Source organism: Scylla paramamosain, chromosome 27 (genome assembly GCF_035594125.1).
Source record: "Scylla paramamosain isolate STU-SP2022 chromosome 27, ASM3559412v1, whole genome shotgun sequence".
NCBI lineage: Eukaryota > Metazoa > Arthropoda > Malacostraca > Decapoda > Portunidae > Scylla > Scylla paramamosain.
In genome coordinates, this window is record NC_087177.1 from 11911809 (window position 1) to 11931808 (window position 20000).

The following is a 20000-nucleotide window of genomic DNA, read 5'->3' on the forward strand; positions in this document are numbered from 1 at the left end:
GTGTGTGAGTGTGTGTGTGTGTGCGTGTGTGTGTGTGTGTGTGTGTGTAGGATGCGTGTGTGGGTGTCCTGAAATGAAAAAATCGATGGTTTCTTTGTTTGTTTGTTTGCAGTCTCAGTTCCGCTGTTGTCCTTTTCTTCTTTGTCTTTTTTTTTGTTCCTTTTTGATTATTTGTTTGTTTTCCGTTTTTTCTTCTCTATATTATTTTTCGTTATCTCTTTTTCTGTATTCTCTTGCGTGTCTAGATAATTCATTTCTATATTTTTGTTTTGTTTTGTTTTGTTTTGTTTTGTTTTTCCTTTTCTTTCTACCTACCCTACGTTTCTTTAACTAATTCTATTTTTTTGCTTTTAATTTTCTTTACATTTTATTCATCCTTCTTAATCTACATCCGTCTTACTTTTACCTTCATGCTTTGTTGATTATCTTTACACCTTATTACTAAGTTAGTATTATTTTCATTACCGTTCTTATTGTTTTTATTTCCTTCTATGTACTCAATACAAAAAAATCCCTATTATTTTTCTGCTTCTTACAACTTTACACCTTTTTGTACAATTTATTTTCTGTATCTTCACGGTCAGACTATTAATCCCTTTTATTTATGTACCTGTTATGTGTTTCGTCTCTAATTTGCCTTAATTCCAAACACTTCTCGGAGTTATTACTATTTTCCAGGCATCCTTGGTGTGTGTGTGTGTGTGTGTGTGTGTGTGTGTGTGTGTGTGTGTGTGTGTGTGTGTCTCTGTGTGTGTGTGTGTATGCGTGTTGTTTCAGAGTCCTGCCTTCCATCCTTCTCTCTCGTTATTATACATCACTACGCTAATTGTCGCCTTGCATGGCACTGCTGAGGGGGGTAGGGGTGTCTAGGGGGCGGGAGAGAGAAAAAGAGAGAGGGAGAGGCGCCCCCCCAACCACCATATACACGTTACATATAGCAGCCATCATAAGGCACCCTGTCAGAGTCAACCCCCTCCCACCCACACACACACACACACACACACACACACACACACACACACACACACACACACACACACACACACACACACAGGTTATGTAAGGTCATGGGTGTCAGGATGATCCCTTCCATACATTAACTTTACCTGTGTGCTCACCTGAGAAATGGTCTAATTACCTGTCGAGCGGTGTGTGAGGACTCCCCATTCCCTTCTATTACGAGTTCTGTTCCCTTCCCTTCTCCTCCTTTCACTTTTGTTACCTTCCTTTCCTTCCCTTCCCTTGTCTTCCCTTCCCATTCTTTTTCCTTCCTTTCTAGTCCAGTTCATTCTTTCCTTTCCTTTCTCTTCGTTTCCATTCCCTTCTTTTGCAGTTCATTCTCTTCCCTTCCTTTCCCTTCCCTCCTCCTCCCTTCCTTTCCTTCCCCCTCCCTTCCTTCTCCTTCCCTTTCCTTCTCTTCCTTTTTTTTATTCTTTTCTTTCCCTTGTTTTAAGACACCATCCTTTTTTCTATTTTTTTTCTTATTTCTCTTTAGTACGAGCCACGGTGCATTAAGTCAATCAATCAATCAGTCGACCAATCAATCAAGCAATCAGTCAATCAACCTGTCAATCATTCTTTTCCTTTTCTGCACCACAAGTAATTAAAAGAAAACTACTGCTAAGTATAATATAAATTGTTCACTTACTTTATTGGTCAAACAGTAGCAAAAAAAAAAAAAAAAAAGATAAATAAATAAACAGAATCAACAAATAGAATAACAGAATAAATAACGAGATAAGTAGAAAAAAAGTAAATGGAAATAAGATAAAAAAAAAATGTTATTGTAAAAGACAGGCAGTTATTTGACATTTTCCTCCTTTCCCTCCACCCTCGTGCCCTTTATTTCCCCTTCCTCTATTTCCTTATTCACCTTGTATTATGTGGCAAGTTAGCGCGTATAAGTAAAACAAATGAACTTTTTAAAAAATATACAACCATGCACGCCTTAACTCATCCTCTTTTTAAAGCAAACACTGGAATAAATAGGAATAATGCTAAGGAAGGGAGGGAGGCGGAGGCAGAGGGACGAGTTAATAAGGTAAGCAGCGAGGGAGGCTTTCAATCTCCCCACCACTGCCCCGCCTTGACTGATGGCTTCGTTCATCCCCTCCGGTGGCGTGCGGGGGAGGAGGGCGTGACGGCAGCGCGGGTGTGAAAGGGACAGGCAGGTACAGGTAACGAGAGGACAAGCAGAAGGAGGGGACAGTTGTACGTGGTGTTATGGGAGGCTTTGGCGTCAGTTTAGGCAACGAATGAAGCAATTGTGTAGAAAGGGAATTTGTTTGGTTGAAAGAATACTGGAAGGGGAGAATTATGGGAGTAACTGTTATGGGGTCTTGTAGAGTCAGATTAGCGAGACGGTGAGAGAAGCACATTTTATAAAAGCAAATTCTGAAGGGTTGTCAACTTTTTTTTTATGGTGAAAGGTGATTGCAAAGGTAAATGAGACAACGAGAGAGAGAGAGAGAGAGAGAGAGAGAGAGAGAGAGAGAGAGAGAGAGAGAGAGAGAGAGAGAGAGAGAGAGAGAGAGAGAGAGAGAGAGGACATGAGTTTTAAGAAGAGTTGTGAGATTTGTTAACCGTGTTTAGTGAACCAACGAGAAAGAGAGAGAGCGACTTTGAAGAATGCTAAAAAAAAAAAAAATGTGAAGGGTTGTAAAGGTTAAGTTGTAAGGGGGACAACTGCGAGGGAACAATTTTACGCAGGGATGTCTTGGGGGTTTAAAGTGTTAAATTAGTAAGGCAACGAGAGAAAGAGTGACATGAGTGTTTTTTTAAAAGAGAATTATGAAGAGTTGTAAAGGTTAAGTCGAAAGGGAGGAAACTCAACTATAAGGGAACAATTCTAGGCTGTGATGAAAATTTATGGCGTCAGGTTAACGAGACAACGACAGAGGGACTGGATTTCAAGACTATTTTGAAGAGAAACTATTAGACGATGAAGAGAAATGAGTCTTAACTGCGAGGGGAAAATTTTCGAGAGTACGAGTATATTGAAGGTTTGTGGCCTTAAGTAAGCGAAGTAGCGAAAGATTGTAATGGAAGGCTCTTTTGAAATGAAGACTCGAATTTTGTGAATAGAAAGAAGTGTATTTGTAAAGGAAAGAGTGAAAAGGAGGAAAGAAAAAGGGAATCAGTCGTGCCTAGTGTGTGATGAGACCGTCAGTTGTGAGCTGTAGACTGCTAAAAAAGAGGACTATTAAACTGTAAGGAGACTCTGCTGTGAAGGGCAATGGCTCGTAAAGAGAACATAACTGAGAGAAAACTTGAATGTGAACATGCCCAGTATATGAGGAGAGTTGCAGCCAGATTTCTCAGAATTACGAAAGAAGTAAAGAGGGAAGGAACTGAGCTGGGTGAGGAAAGAATGGCAGTCTTTTTCTGCGTACTATATTTTCCTTGGAAGCAGCAACTTTGCGTATGTCTCTGTGTTTATTTGTTTATTTGCTTCCCTATTTATTTACTTATCTTCTATTTTTGTTTTAGTTCATTTTTTTGCTCCTTACATTTTGTTCTGTCTAGGAGTGACTGAAGAGAAGTGCAAAAGATCCGAATATAGCGCAGAAAATACTGAAATCAACTACACACATCGTCAGAATGAGGAATGATTTTAAAGTACACAAGAGAACTGGACTAACAGAAGGAAGAATGGCATACGAAAGAACATGAGTGAAGCTAAGAAGGGAATTACCAAAAGGAGTTGGACCGTCATAATTGATCATAAATGAGGGAAGTAAGACTATGAGACAACTGAACAGACAGATGAAAGGATAACAAATATATATTAAAGGATTCGCACATATATATGATCAGATTACAAAGGAGAGACTAACTGTAAACAAAACTACAATATCAGAATTATGAGGGAATGAAAACTACGGGGAGACTGAACGATAAAAAAGAAAAAATAAAGAGTATATGATAAGCATAAGATCGTATTACTTTGCGAGGGAAATGCAGAGATAGGATCGGAATGGAAAAGAGGAGGAAAACACACAAGGGATCTACGTGTGATTAAAGTGAGATTGTGGGTGAACTGGTTTATGTGGGAACTGGGCTTTGAGGGAACTGGGGTGTGAGGGACGCGTGTTTAAATGTGGTGGGAAAATGTTATGTAATTGGAACGTGATGGTGAGATGAAGTTAACTAAATCAGGGAGAAGGGGAGAGAGAGAGAGAGAGAGAGAGAGAGAGAGAGAGAGAGAGAGAGAGAGAGAGAGAGAGAGAGAGAGAGAGAGAGAGAGAGAGAGAGTTACATCTACACCCCACATACCTACGCCCACCCTCCCTAACACACACACACACACACACACACACACACCACCACCACCACCACCATCACCGGCAGCTCCATGATAGGTCAGAACATGGGGGTCTGCGGAGCCTACACAGGAATATTTATGGCGCCAGCGGCTGTTGGTATATGGCACTGAGTCGATAGTGACACGCTGGGGGCCTGGACGGGTCTGGAAGGGACAGGTTAGGAAGGGAAAGAAGGTAAATGGGAAGATTGAGACGGGGAAGGGAAGAACCGCAGTTATAGAGACGGGAGAGAGGGAGGCGGGAAGTGAAGGGGGTAAAGTTGGACGGAAAGGAGTTAGAGGGACAGGGAAGAGAGACGGGGCTAAGACGGGGAAGGGAGGAAAAAGGAGCTGAATGAACAGGGGGAAGAGAGAGAGAGAGAGACTGGAGCGGCTAGGTTGGAAGAAAATGAGGGATAGGGAAAAAAGAGAGGGAATAGGGAAGAACTGGAGTTGGATGGACGCGGAAGAGAGAGAGACTGGGAGAGATGGGGAAGGGAGGGAAAGGCGTTAGATGGACGGGGAAGAGAGACTGGGTCTAGAGGCGTGGGGGTGGAGGGAAAGGAACTGGAGGGAAGGGAAAGAAAGAGACGAAGGTTGGAGGAGCTGGGGTTGGAAGGGAAGGGGAAGACTGGTGTGACACTCGGCCTAACTACAAAAGATCAGAGTAATGGTGGTGCGGGATGGGGGATGGGTGATGGGGGTTGAGGAATAGGGGTAGAAGACTATCACGAGAGAAGTATATTAGCCAAAGGGATAAAAACAGGTTAATTTATGTATGGTGAGAGAGAGAGAGAGAGAGAGAGAGAGAGAGAGAGAGAGAGAGAGAGAGAGAGAGAGAGAGAGAGAGAGAGAGAGAGAGAGAGAGTTTGGGAAAAAAAATATAAAAAGTAACAAAGATCATAAGAATATAATTATAACAACAATTTCTCAGTACCACTAAAGAAACAAATAAAAAAAGTCAAAGATTTTATACTCTGCAGGAATTTCTACCGTGAAAAATAATAATTACTTGGCTGGATTATTTTTTTATGAGATGATGAGATAATTTTGCCGTAATTGAATACTAGGATAATTTATATAATCAAAGATGAAAGGTACACTGCTTTCGTATGATTTTTTCCTTTTTTTTGTATTTCTCTCTCTCTCTCTCTCTCTCTCTCTCTCTCTCTCTCTCTCTCTCTCTCTCTCTCTCCTTCCTACTGCAAGCTTATCACTGCTTCCTCCTCCTCCTCCTCCTCCTGCTCGTCCTCCTCTTCATCTTCCTGGTCTTCTACTCCGCTACTTTATCTTATCTGGCCTTCACGAAGACACACACACTTACAAACACACACACACACACATACACACACACACACACACACACACACACACACACACACACACACACACACACACACACACACACACACACACAAGGAAACACGTACACGAACACAGATACACCCACGCATGCAGGCACACACGTACTACACGCACGCATACACCCACGCACATTTGCATATACCCACGCAAGCTTAGTCACAAACACACACACACACACACACACACACACACACACACACACACACACACACACACACACACATACACACACACACACAAGGTAATGACTAAGTACTTTGAATACATAATAGCGAAAGAATAACGGTTTAAGATTGTGTGTGTGTGTGTGAGAGAGAGAGAGAGAGAGAGAGAGAGAGAGAGAGAGAGAGAGAGAGAGAGAGAGAGAGAGAGAGAGTATAGCGTGAGGGATGATTCCACACCACCCTCCTCCCTACCTCTTCTCTCTCTCCCCTCTCCCCTCTGTCCTCTCTCCCTTCTTCCATCCCCATCTCTCCCCTCTCCCTCTCTCCCCCTCCTATACCACTCCTCTGCACTCACCCTGCTACTCCCTCCCCTCACAACCTGTCATCCCCCTACCCCACACACACACACACACACACACACCTGGCGCCTTGCAAATGACCACCTGGCCTCTGATAAATGAAGTCACGTCGCCTGAGATGGACAGGTAAATGGGATGATTCAGTGGTGTCGCCAATTAGCGCTGATTATACCAGGTGAACGGCCAAATGAACGGCGATCCTGCGTCTGCCTGGCTTCAAATAGACCTGTTGGAGACGAGACGCCGCCCCTGGGATAAAGGTACTGGTGGTGGTGGTGGTGGTGGTGTGTTTGGGTGCGTGTGATTCAGTTTAGGCTGTGTAATTTTTTCCTTTTTTTTTTTTTTTGGGGGGAGGGGGTTGTGAGGATTGTATTGTTTTGTTTAAATTTGTTTTGTCATATGTTTCTTTTTCTTTTTTTTTTTCTTTTCCTATTTCTTTAGTTTTTTCTTTTCGTTGTTTTTTCCTTTTCTCTGTTTTTACATATGTCTGTCTATATACTTTTCTTTCTTTCTTTCTTTCTTTCTTTCATTTTCTTTCTTTGTCTTTCTTGGTCTTTCTTTCTTTCTATCTGTCTTTCTTTCCTTTTTTTCTTATTTCTTTTAGCTTCATTTTCTTAATAATCTATTTTCTTACCATTTGATTTTAACGTCTTGGTAAAATTCTTCATTTCGTGTCTTTTCTTCCGGTATTTTTCTACATAATATTCTCACATGTAATTCCTTCTTTGCTGTTTGACTCGAGTACATCCTTCCTCACTCCTCCACTCTCTCGCTCTCAGCCTCACTTAACCCTTTGACTGCTTTTTGGCACACCCTGCTTTAATGGCGTACCACTCGAGATGTTTCCTTTGTGTTCTATAGCCGTCTCTAAACATAATGTAGACGAGACCCTGCAAAGTTTGTTTTTCTCTTTTTATTCCCTCATTTTTTTCCTCCACGTGCTGGTAAACATCTTGTATTGTGCCTTAGCGGTGTGAATTGTTGGCTATCGCAATGAAAGGAGAATTTTTATATCCTCCCTTTCCCCAACACAAAATTTCCTCATACACTTCTTCTCTGACCATTTTCTTATAATTTTTTCAGCTCAACGATTCATCACTCTAACCCTCAACTCTCTTTTACCGTGGCTTCATAATTATAATTCCTTCCCGTTTTCCCTTGTATAGTCTGACCCTCTGAAACAACTAAGACGGAAAATAGAAAAAAGTAAAAAAAAAAAAAAAATAAATAAATAAAAAAATGAATAAATCTAGTTGACTTATTCCTCATTCTTTTTACTCAATTACGTAGCTTCCAATTCCAATTTTCCATGTTACTTTTCTTCTTACGACAATGAGGAAAGTTACGGATCTCCAGTACACAAGGAAGATTAATGTGTTGGGTTCTCATTAGTCTTGTGGCGGCGAGCTGCTGCTGCTGCTGCTGCTGCTGTTTATTTGCGTGGTGTTATTGTTGTCGTGACCTTGACGGGACTTTGGCGCGTGTGAAGGAGGAAGAGGAAATGGAGGAAGGAAGGAAGGAAGGAGAAGCCGGTGGGCACTTTTTTTCGTTTCGTTATATTTAGAGGAGAAAGGAGGAGGAGGAGGAGGAGGAGGAGGAGGAGGAGGAGGAGGAGGAGGAGGAGGAGGAGAAGAAGAAGAAGAAGAAGAAGAAGAAGAAGAAGAAGAAGAAGAAGAAGAAGAAGAAGAAGAAGAAGAAGAAGAAGAAGAAGAAGAAGAAGAAGAAGAAGAAGAAGAAGAAGAAGAAGAAGAAGAAGAAGAAGAAGAAGAAGAAGAAGAAGAAGAAGAAGAAGAAGAAGAAGAAGAAGAAGAAGAAGAAGAAGAAGAAGAAGAAGAAGAAGAAGAAGAAGAAGAAGAAGAAGAAGAAGAAGAAGAAGAAGAAGAAGAAGAAGAAGAAGAAGAAGAAGAAGAAGAAGAAGAAGAAGAAGAAGAAGAAGAAGAAGAAGAAGAAGAAGAAGAAGAAGAAGAAGAAGAAGAAGAAGAAGAAGAAGAAGAAGAAGAAGAAGAAGAAGAAGAAGAAGAAGAAGAAGAAGAAGAAGAAGAAGAAGAAGAAGAAGAAGAAGAAGAAGAAGAAGAAGAAGAAGAAGAAGAAGAAGAAGAAGAAGAAGAAGAAGAAGAAGAAGAAGAAGAAGAAGAAGAAGAAGAAGAAGAAGAAGAAGAAGAAGAAGAAGAAGAAGAAGAAGAAGAAGAAGAAGAAGAAGAAGAAGAAGAAGAAGAAGAAGAAGAAGAAGAAGAAGAAGAAGAAGAAGAAGAAGAAGAAGAAGAAGAAGAAGAAGAAGAAGAAGAAGAAGAAGAAGAAGAAGAAGAAGAAGAAGAAGAAGAAGAGTATTCTTTCATTTCGTCACATTTTTGTATTTATTAGCCTAGAGAATACGTGGAATCGTGTGTGTGTGTCTGTCTGTCTCTCTGTGTGTGTGTGTGTGTGTGTGTGTGTGTGTGTGTGTGTGTTTGTGTTTGTGTCTATCTGTCTCTCTGTGTGTGTGTGTGTGTGTGTGTGTGTGTGTTTGTGTCTATCTGTCTCTGTGTGTGTGTGTGTGTGTGTTTGTGTCTGTCTGTCTCTCTATGTGTGTGTGTGTGTGTGTGTGTGTGTGTGTATGTGTGTGTGTATCTAGGATGATCACGGGGAGCAATATCTTTTTTTTCCTTTTTCACTGATTGCTTTTTCCTTCTTTTTTCCCCCTCCCCCCAGCCAGCCGTGAGTCAGTATTTACGAGGCCCGGTGTGTGATGCAGCGCGCGGCCGTAACTTTCCCCGCCAGTGCTGACCGTTTATTATCACTTTCCTGCCTCCCTTCACCTTCACGTCGCCTGACACGCACCTGACGGAGGCCATCTGATCCAATTACAGGTAAGGCGACAACAGATGTGGGGTAGTATCAAGGCACCTGAGCGACTGCATTGGCTAATCTCTTAGTATTTTCTTCAGTAATTATTTTGTTGGTATATTAGGCATTTTAATTAACCTTCTGACTGCTATGAATTCTCCTCAAGTAAAATTATCATATTGGGTTGGAATTTTGTAGTATGATTTGAAAAGACGACATTGACGACAATAGGATGATTTTTTGAGTGGTTCAAATCTTCTAGTGCGTGTCTTTTTTTTTGGGGGGGGTGGGGCGGCTCAGTAAATCGCCTATGTTTATTCTTATGAAGTAAAAAGTGTCATTAGCAGTCACGGAGTCAAGCTGCCTCTTTTCGTTTTCTTTTTACATTGCCCAGTAGAAATAAAAAAAAATGTTGTGTTAATGTTATTTCTCTTTGGTTTTTACGTTGTCCCTTTGTCCAGTTTTATGTAGAATACTTATCATTAGTATGGCTATTTTGTACTGACCCAATAACCATCTTAACTAACTATTATCTGTCATTTTTTTCCTTCACATTCCACGCCACACTTAATTCTCTATGACAAAAACAAATAAAATTTGTATTCTTCCAAGCGATCATTTGTCATTCAAAACTTTATAATTTTTTGTCCACTTACACATTCCTTGACATACTTTAAAATTTATCCAGTACCAAAACTAACTTTTTCATATTTATATTTCTTCATGCACTTATTCGTCATTCAAAACTTTTCTCACCTATTCTCTTTTTCTTTTTTTTTTTTTTTTATGTAGGAGGGACACTGGCCAAGGGCAACAAAAAATCCAATGAAAAATAAAAAGCCTATTGAGATGCCAGTCCCATAAAAGGGTCTAAAGCGCTAGTAAAAAAAATTGAAGGATAAGTGTCTTGAAACCTCGCTCTTTTAGGAATTCAGGTCATAGGAAGGTGGAAATACAGAAGCAGGCAGGGAGTTCCAGAGTTTACCAGAGAAAGGGATGAATGATTGAAAATACTGGTTAACTGTTGCATTAGAGAGATGAACAGAATATGGGTGAGAGAAAAAAAGGAGAGTCTTGTGCAGCGAGGCCGCGGGAGAAGGGATGGCATGCAGTTAGCAAGATCAGAAGAGCAGTTAGCATGAAAATAGCGGTAGAAGACAGCTAGAGATGCAACATTGCGGCGATGAGAGAGAGGTTGAAGACAGTCGGTTAGAGGAGAGGAGTTGATGGGACGAAAAGCTTTTGATTCCACCCTGTCTAGAAGAGCGGTATGAGTGGAACCCCCAGACATGTGAAGCATACTCCATACATGGACGGATAAGGCCCTTGTACAGAGTTTGCAGCCGCGGGGGGGGGGGTGAGAAAAACTGGCGGAGACGTCTCAGAACGCCTAACTTCATAGAAGCTGTTTCAGCTACCTGTAGAGATGAGATGTGAAGTTTCCAGTTCAGATTATAAGTAAAAGACAGACCGAGGATGTTCTGTGTAGAAGAGGGGGACAGTTGAGTGTCACTGTAGAAAAGGGGATAGTTGTCTGGAAGGTTGTGTCGTGATGATAGATGGAGGAATTGAGTTTTTGAGCCATTGAACAATAACAAGTTTGCTCTGCCCCGATCAGAAATTTTAGAAAGATCAGAAGACAAGCGTTCTGTGGCTTCCCTGCGTGAAATGTTTATTCATTCCTTGCTACACTCAATCGCTATGACAAGAAAATAATGTACAAAAATAAACCTCACTTTACAATTTATTCAGTACCTAACGTTCCTTTTTTCGCGTATACATTCCTCATGTAATAATTTATCACTCTTAACTTCACTTTTCCAGATATACATCTCTCGTCACACTCATTCACCATAACATAACAAATAAACGAAAATAAAACTTTTACAATCGCTCCAATGCTAAAACTTTACTTTTCACATTTTATACCCCTCCATGCACTCGTCTGTCACTCCAAACTTATTTTTTTCTATTTGTGTATTCCTACAAAAAAAAAAATAAATAAATAAATAAATAAATAAACAAATAAATAAATAAATAAACAAATAAACAAATAAACACCACCTTAAAGTTTCACTAGTACCAACATTTCACCATTTTCACATTTATATCTCTCCACACAAATATCTATTATTCCAAGTAAACAAAATAACTTAAAACAAACTTCACCAATACCAAAACTTTACCTTCACATTTATATTTTTCCTCTCAAACATATATCATTGTTATTGCACGTGTCGGCTCGACTTCTTCACGGCATTTGTTCCTCCGCCAGGCCGCGATGAAAGTGGTCCCGAGGCAGGCTATTTGGAAGGGCGGGACGTAAGCTTTCTCTTTATGGGTTTCCAATAATATTTACCCTATAATGCAAGTGGCGGGGCTTCGGAGGGGGGATCCAGATGTGTGTGTGTGTGTGTGTTCGCATTAAATGTTGAATGGGTGTCGCAGTGAATGTCTGTCAATCTGTTTGTCTTTTTGTCTGTCTGTTTATCTATCTATTTTATCTATCCTTCGATCTTTCTATTTTTTCTTTTTTTCTTCTATACTTCTTTGTTTGTTTGTTTGACTGTTTATCTTTTTTTATTTTCCTACTCTCTTGTTTTTCTTTCTCCTCCTATTTATCTATCTATCTGTCTGTCTGATTGTCTGTCAGTCAGTCTATCTATCTGTCTGTCTATCTATTTACCTGTATCTTTCTGTCTGTCTCTATCTGTCTCTCTGTCGTTCTGTCTGTCTGTTTATTTATCTATCATATCAAACTATGTGCGTGTCACTTATGATGAGTAAATGGCTTGTACTTTAATGCTTTTACGTGATGTGGAGTGGCGTGCCTTATGGATGGTATTGATGTGAGACTGACAAGTGGTGTAGGAAGTGTGGTGTGAGGGAGGTAAGTGCGGCGGGAGAGATGAGGTGTTTATGGGGTTTAGGGGTGAGGTGTTGTGGAGAGAGAGAGAGAGAGAGAGAGAGAGAGAGAGAGAGAGAGAGAGAGAGAGAGAGAGAGAGAGAGAGAGAGAGAGAGAGAGAGGTGTGTGAGGGGTGAGGAGTGCGTGTCGCCTCACAAGACTGGCAGAGACACCGGCGTTGTCTTCGCTGAAATGGAGGTCGCCAGTCGATTTATTGCAACGGGGAGGGAAGGAAAGGAATCAGCATAAAGAGAGAGAGAGAGAGAGAGAGAGAGAGAGAGAGAGAGAGAGAGAGAGAGAGAGAGAGAGAGAGAGAGAAGGGTAGAGGTATGTAACTTCGTCAAAGAATGAAAGAGACAAAGGACAGGAAGACTATAAAAAGATGAGACACTGATGTTCTCCCAGTATTTATGTGTCTCTGTATTAGGAAGGAGGAAAGGAAGGAAGGAAATTAGCAAAGAGAGGGATGGTGTCGTCAGAGAATGAGGAAAAGAGAAAAGAAGACAATAAACTAGGAAAAAGCGATAGATTATACAACTTCTAACAAAGCAGCAGAAGAACTAGGAAAGATGAGGTTTGATAAGAGATTGAGGATGAAAGAAAAGACGTATATTCTACAAAAGTTTGTATTTTTATGTTTACTATCTCTGTTATTATTATAAGCAATCTCTTAAAAGCGCGTACCTCTGCTATTGTTTGTTCTTCCTTCTGTATTTTCTTGTGTTTCTTTAGTGCTCTAGGGACTGGATATATATTAACTAGTAACTTCAGAAAAAAATAGAACATGAAAAAATTACAAAGGACTGACGGAGGCTTTGATGTTGCCAGGGAGAAAAGGTTCAGTGATATTGGGTCCTTGTTATGGGAGAGGAGACGGGAGGCAGCACCTGGGGATTTAATTAGGGGGCGGAGGCAGAGGTGGGTGATGGGGACACGGAGATATGGTATTACAAGCCAGGGAGGGAGGAAGCGAAAGGTGCCTGGGTGAAAAATTTACGTAGGCACGAAAATTATCTTGTTAATCTGATGGAATTTATAAGCAGTTCCAAATTGCATATGCAGGAGATGCGAAGAATAGGAGATAGAGAAGTTTGTTGTTGCTGTTGTTTTTAATATTATTAGTGTTGATCCTATTCTGAGTATTACTGTTTATTATTCTTGTTTTAGTAATGGTGGTGGCAGCAATGGTCATGATAGTGGTGATACTAGCAGTACTGTTGCCAATATCATCACTTTCCTTTCAATACACGTCTCGGTCATGCCGTGATGGAGCGGGACAGGCGAGGCAGGTGAGGCGCGGAGGGGCCAGCGAGGGGAGAGCCAGGAAAGGCATGAGAGGCGTGATATTACCTGGCGAGCTGATCTTCATCCTGACAGGTCGCCCTCGCCGTCCCTCCACCGCCACACGTGCCTCGGCCCACCCCACCCCGCGCCCCAATCACTGATCAATACCCACCACCACCACCGCCACCTTTGCGACATGACTCCTGCCAACCATAACACACGGCCTGGGACGAAAATAGCACGTAAATAAGTAGGATTTATAAATGTGGGTATGGTAGAGGTTTGAAAAAGATGCATTGGAAGTTTAGAAAAAAAGGACAAAAGGGGGATGGGATGGGATGGGATGGGATAGGATGTAATGAGGAGGGAAGAAGGGTGTAGAAGGAAGGAAGAAAGGTAGGAAGGAAGGAAGTTCGGTAGGTATAAATGTATCATGAAAATTAATGGACACAGTAATTAAGGGTTAATGAATAAGAAGTAAATGATATGGAAGGAATTGATGGATACAAAAGAAAGGAAGGAAAGAAGGAAAGAAAAATACTGGTGTGTCAGGGAACGGAAATGACATAGTAACTAAAGACAAATGAATAATAATAGATAAATAATAAAGAAGGAATAAATCAATAAAGAAGGAAAGAAGGAAGGGAGAAAAAAAGAAAGCAAAGAAGAAATGAAGGAAATGAAGATATAAGCACGCCAGGAAAAGAAATGGACACTAACTAAGAATAAATTGATAACACAAACACATACACACAAAAAAAAAAAGAACACCACATAAATATGGGTTTAGTAGCCACATAAATGTATTAATAAGATGAATAAACTAGGAGAGAACGATAAATAGGCAACTGACCATTAAGAAAAACAATAAATAAATGTGTCTTTAGTAGATACATAAAGACGTAGATAAGAAGAATAAACTAATAGGGAATTTTATGAGGAGACATAAAAAAATGACAAGTGTATGAGAGAGAGAGAGAGAGAGAGAGAGAGAGAGAGAGAGAGAGAGAGAGAGAGAGAGAGAGAGAGAGAGAGAGAGAGAGAGAGAGAGAGAGAGAGTCAGTCAGTCATGCACATCTCACACGCTATATCAGTCATGCATTCACACCTTATACCTGTAAAATGCATCATATGTACGCCAGGTGTGGGAATGATTACCTGTGTGTGTGTGTGTGTGTGTGTGTGTTCGCTGGGGTTTCAATTGGGTGGCTAAACGTCCCTTCCCAGAATCGAGACGTCTTATGGGGGGAAAGAAATGAGATCTGTGTTTATTTTAGTCCCCGGGGAGACAGAGAAAGGGTGCTTGGGGAGCTTATTGCCGGGGAGAAAAACGGGGAGGGCGTTCTGTATGGAGTTTGTGGCCATGGGAAGGTTAAGGGAGTGTGCTGTGCTGGCTAGGATAGTGGGGAGTGTGTTTCTTGGGGAGATTCTTTAGTTATAGGGGTGAATGAGGAAGACAGAAGAGGTGGAAGGTTGGGTGAGTGTGGTGTAGCGATTGGGGTGATGTGGGGTGAGTGTGGTGTAGCGATTGGGGTGATGTGGAGTGTTTTCTGGGATGATTCTGAGGAAGGTACGGGAGGTTTTCTAGACAACATGTAGTTTTAGGATGGTATGTATTGCCAGGGGTAGTGCAACGTATTTTCTAGGTATGGTTTTATAGTCGTGGGGGTAAATGCGAAAGGTACGGGAGGTTTTTCTGGACAATATATGGTTTTGGGAAGGTACACACTGTTAGGTTAGTGGAGTATATTTTCTATGGAATAATCTGTACTTGTAGGGATAAATGGGGAAGGTAAAAGATTTTCTGGACAATATGATTCTTGAGAATGTATAGATACCTTCTGACTGAAGAAAAAAGAGGCTAGGAAGTTACTGAAGGTGCCTGAGCATTATGTAGCCTGAGCAAGGTGGCAATAACGAGTCTGTGTTTGTAGTACGAAAAAAAAAGGGAAGGTATGGTGTGGTTTTGACAATATATAGTCCTAAGACGGTACAAATGGGGACTTTAGCTGCAGTGAAAGAAAAAAAGGATAGGTTAGGAAAATGTATGTATCTGGGATTATAGAACCATAGAAAAGTAGTAATAGGGGGTCTGTATGTGTAGTAGGACAAGAATGTAGGCTGTATGTTGGACAATACATCGTCTCGACAAGGTACAAATAAAAAGTTTAGCAAGAGGGAAAAGAGAGGAAAGGGAGGAAGGTGTAGAAGGCATTGTTACCATAGAAAAGTCTGTATCTGTATAAGGAGAGAGAGAGAGAGAGAGAGAGAGAGAGAGAGAGAGAGAGAGAGAGAGAGAGAGAGAGAGAGAGAGAGAGAGAAGGTAGGTTGTGTTTTGGGCGATATATCGTCTTCAGAAACTACAAAGGAAGGAAAAACAGGATGGGTTATGATGGTGTATCAAACATTGTGTAACTATGGGAAGGGAAGGTGCTAAGGGTGTTTTGGTGGCAGGTATATAATGAAGGGAAAGGTAGAGGATAGTTTTGTTAAGTCTAGGGGGTGAAGGTAAGGTGTGGGTGTAGAAGAGATTGTAGGAATGAGAAAGAAAAATGTTGGGATGAAAGGGAATAAGTAGAAGTAGGAATGATGAAGTTAGAAATGTGAAAGAGGAGATTCTCACAAGAGTGAAAGAAAAGGTTAGAAATGAAGAAGGCAAAAGATGAAAGGGGAGAAGGAAATGATGGAAATGGAAGAAGAAAATAGTAGGAATGGAAGATAAACAAGTAAGAATGAGAGGAAGACAAAAATCAAGAAGAAAAAAAAAAACAAGAATGAAGAACAAAACAAACAAAAGTAGAGGTAAAATTTAGTAGGAATGAAGGGGAAGGAATTACTGCAAGTGGAAAAAGAAATAGTACGAAAAGAAAATATCGATTAAAAATGAGAGAAAAATATAGAAATCAAGAAAAAAAGAGACAATAATGAACAAAACAGAAACAAACCTTAGTGGAAGAAGTAATAAAACAGGTTATTGGAAAAGAAGGCGAGAGAAAAGGAAATGAAGGGGGGGAAACTGTTAGGAGGAGAATAAGGGAGGCGGTTGGGGGAACAATGAGGCTCCGTGGGGAGGACACAGACGGCCTGAGGAAAGCGTCCACTCGAGTAATAAACGTGACAGTAGAGTATCGATCGCCGGGGAGTGAATCAGTCCCTTGCCTCCCCTCTTTTTTTCCCCTCCCTTTCCCCCTTTTTCCTCCATTTCCCCTTCCCATTCCTTCTTCACTTTCTCTTTCTGTCTTCATTCTCACCTTCATTGCTCATGTTTCCTGTATGTATGTTCTTGTTAGTGTTGTTTTTTTTATTATCTTTTTTCTCTCTCTCCCTTTCCTTCTTCACTTTCTATTTGTCTTTTTTTCTTTTTGTCTTTATTTTCTTCTTCATTCTTTGTGTTTCTTGTCTCTGTATGCTTTTTAGTGTTGTTATTTTTGTTGTTTTTTTACTTTGTGTTGTTTGAGTATGTCTTTTTCATTCTCCTCTTCACCTTCAGTTTTTTTTTGACTACACTTTTTTTTTTATTTATTTTTTTTAGTTCCCCTCATCTTTTGTCACCTTTCCTTCCCTTCACCCTCTTTCCTCCTACTCCAATTATTCATCCCTATTCCTCTTATGTTCTTTTTTTTCTTTTCCTTCCTTCCTTTTTTTCTTTCCTTTCTTTCCTTCTTTCCTTCCATCCATTTCTTCCTTTCATCTCCTCTCCTCTCCTCTCTCCTCTCTCTCTCTGTTCCCCTTACCTGTCTTTCCCTTCATTCCTCCCATACTCCAGATTTGTACTTCTTAAATCAAGTTTCCTTCAACCTCTTCCTCCAAATTCTCTCTCTTTTTCTTTTCTCCATCTCTTATTTTTTTGGTCCATCATTTATTGGCCACATTTCTCCCTTCCTTGTTTCCCTCCTCTGGCCTTCTCTTTTTCCCCTCCTTACCTCCACTTCCCTCCCTCCTTCCCTCCTTCCCCTCGCTTCACATTCCCTCCCCTCGCCGCAACCTTTTCTCTCCCCTTGAATTGACTTGCTTTAAACACCCTTCCCCTTATTTCCCCTCTATTCCCCTCTCCCCTATCATGTCCCCTCATCCAGTCACTTCCTCTCTTTCTGTCTCTCCCCTTCCTCCCCGTTCAGCTTCTCTTGGATTCTTCCTTTCCCCTTTCCCTTCCCCTCGTTTTAAACTTTATGTTAAACAAATATTTTTTTTTCTTTTTCGATTCTTTTCCGACGCCCTTGTTCTTTCTTCTAGCACCCTCCTCCTCCTCCTCTTCCTCCTCCTCCTCCTGATTGTTTTGCTCATCCTCCCCAGTGCCCTCACCTTGACCCCCAAGTTTCCTTTCTACATATATAGTGTTGTTTTCCCTTCAAATTAACAAAGTCTCCCTTCACCCTCTGGTCGTTCTCATTATATTCGCTTCACATGATTCTCTGTTCCACCTGACCACCACCACCACCACCACCACCACCACCTGCTCTGTTCTTCGTCATTCTTTTCAAGGGGAGCAAAATTTTTTTCTCGCCTCGCCACTGCCCTTCACCTATTCTCTTTCTCTCTTTTTCTTTTTTTCGCTATCTATCTATAATTTTACTTTATTTTTCGGGGGCGTATTCGTATTTTTGTTTGGTCTTCCCTTCCCTTCCCTTTCCTTCCCTTCCCTTCCCCTCGTTCGACCTTGTCCTTGTTCTCTTGTTGTGTTTATGTGTTTATCTTTGGTTGTTATATTTGTGCCTGCTTCTCACTCGTTAATTTTCTCTCCTGTTCTTTTTTTCGTTTTTTTTTTTGTTGTTGTTCTCGTCGTTGTTGCTGTTGTTTTTGTCGTCGTCATCTTCGTCGCCATCGTAGTAGTAGTAGTGGTAGTGGTAGCAGTAGTAGTACGAGTAATAGTACCTAGTAGTAGTAGAACTGGTAGTAGTAGTATATAGTAGCGATAATCCTCCTCCTCCTCCTCCTCCTCCTCTTCCTCAATTTTTTTTTTTTTATTTATATATATATACTTGCTCTGTCTTCTTTTCCCATTTCGGTCTCCTCCTATTCTACCACCACTACCTCCTCCTCCTCCTCCTCCTCCTCCTCCTCCTCCTCCTCCTTCATGTATTACTTTCGAATAGATAAACTTTATGGTCCTTTATGTTCCCTTGTCGGGCCGTTAGTTGTACGAGAGAAGGTGATAAGTACGTAGAGACGCCATCGCTGCACTTCGGCGCGTCCTTCCTGATAAGATAACGAGCAGTAGGTGAGCCAAATAAGCGTTTACTTACACACTCGTCGACATAAGCCAAGGATGTGTGTGTGTGTGTGTGGGGGGAGGGGGGAGCGGGTGTTTAATCCTTATCTTATCGCGGCTTGTTGTTCCTTTTATCGTTGTTCTTTCGTTTGCAGGTCTTTTACTGTGTTGTCTTTGTGTGTTTTATGTTTTTTTTTCTTCTCGTATGTTTTTTTTTATTTGTTTTTCAAGTGCTTTGTTTCTGATTGTTTTGTTATCGTTTATTGTGTGTTTTTTTTCGTGTTTTGTTTGTGAATAGTTTTACTGTTATTGTGGATATTTGCATGAAAAAGAAAAAAAAAATAGGTGGAGGAGATTGAAAGATGATTTTGAAGGGGAAGAGAGAGAGAGAGAGAGAGAGAGAGAGAGAGAGAGAGAGAGAGAGAGAGAGAGAGAGAGAGAGAATGACACTGGAGTAGAAGACATGGAATTACGTTACTGAAGGGGAAGAAATGAGAATAAGAAACAATAAAATCACTGAAGGAAAAATATGAAAATTAGTACAGAGAACGTCACTGTAATGGAATAGATAGGAATAAGAAGAGAAGAGAAAGGAAGAAAGCCCCCGAAAGTAGAAAAGAGCAAAATTAAAGCCTTTTGAACCTGACTTGTTTTGATAATGTGCACAACTATGAAATTATCTGTGTTATCTTTTAATTGGCAGCTGGGACGCATTTTTATACCTTCTCTTTCTTTCTATAGATTTTTCCTTGGGTTTACCTTGGGTTTTCGTTTTTTTGTTTGTTTTTCTTTTTATTTCTCATGTCTCGCTTCTTTACCTCCCTGTTTTGCTCTGTCTCCCCTTCTCTCTATTTCTCCTTCCTGTCTTCCTCGCCATACTTCTCTCCGTCTCTGTCTTCCTTTCCTTCCTCCCTTTATTCCTCTCCCATGTCTTCCTCCCCGTACCTCTCTCCCTCCTTGTCTTTCTTCCCTTCCTTTATTTCTCTCTCCTATCTTCATTCCCCGCCATACCTCTTTCCCTCCCTGTCTTCCTTCCCTCCCTGTATTCCTCCCTCCTGTCTTATATTCTCACCTTTCTCATCCTCACTTTTCTTTCACGCCTCTCTCTCTCTCCTCCCTTCCTTCCTTCCCCTCTCACATTCCTCCGCTCTTCCTTCCTTCCCTCTTCCACCTTCCTCCCTTTCTGCCTCGCCTCTCTCACTCCTTTTTCAGCTTCTATCTTCCCCTACCCCTGTCGCGTGCGGTGGTATCGAGGCCGCCACTTGCCCCACCTGCCCACGAGACCCACACAGGTGAGCCACACGTGACGCACACCTGATATTGTACGCGTGGTGGTGGTGGTGATGATAAGGGTTGGGTGGGGGAATGCTATGAGGCATATTTATTGTTGTTGTTTGTTGTTGTTGTTGATGGTATTTGGTGGTGTTGGTGGTGGTGATAGTTGAGTAGATTATAGTGTGTCATTATCTTTTTTTTCTCATTACCATCATCATCACCACCTGAGTGTTATCTTCCCTCTCCTCATCATTGTCATATATTTCGTTGCTAGAATTATTATTATTATTATCGTCATTCCCATCATCATCA

General features: G+C 41.0%; 2 protein-coding genes across 12 annotated transcripts in view; one reads left to right on the top strand and one right to left on the bottom strand.

Moving 5' to 3' along the window:
• The window catches only part of LOC135114218 (cyclin-dependent kinase-like 3), a 48297-nt gene that overhangs the window by 23187 nt on the left and 5110 nt on the right, over window positions 1–20000 (bottom strand). The window lies entirely within an intron of this gene.
• Window positions 1–20000, top strand: part of LOC135114221 (uncharacterized) — a 96721-nt gene that overhangs the window by 17044 nt on the left and 59677 nt on the right. For 7 of the 10 annotated variants that reach the window (XR_010275443.1, XR_010275446.1, XR_010275447.1 and 4 more), the window contains exon 2: window positions 8880–9037. The exons of 2 other annotated variants lie outside the window; for them this stretch is intronic. The gene's annotated coding sequence lies outside the window, so the exon portion shown is untranslated. The remainder of the gene's footprint in view (window positions 1–8879; window positions 9038–20000) is intronic. One more of the 10 variants, XR_010275441.1, reaches the window with a different exon arrangement.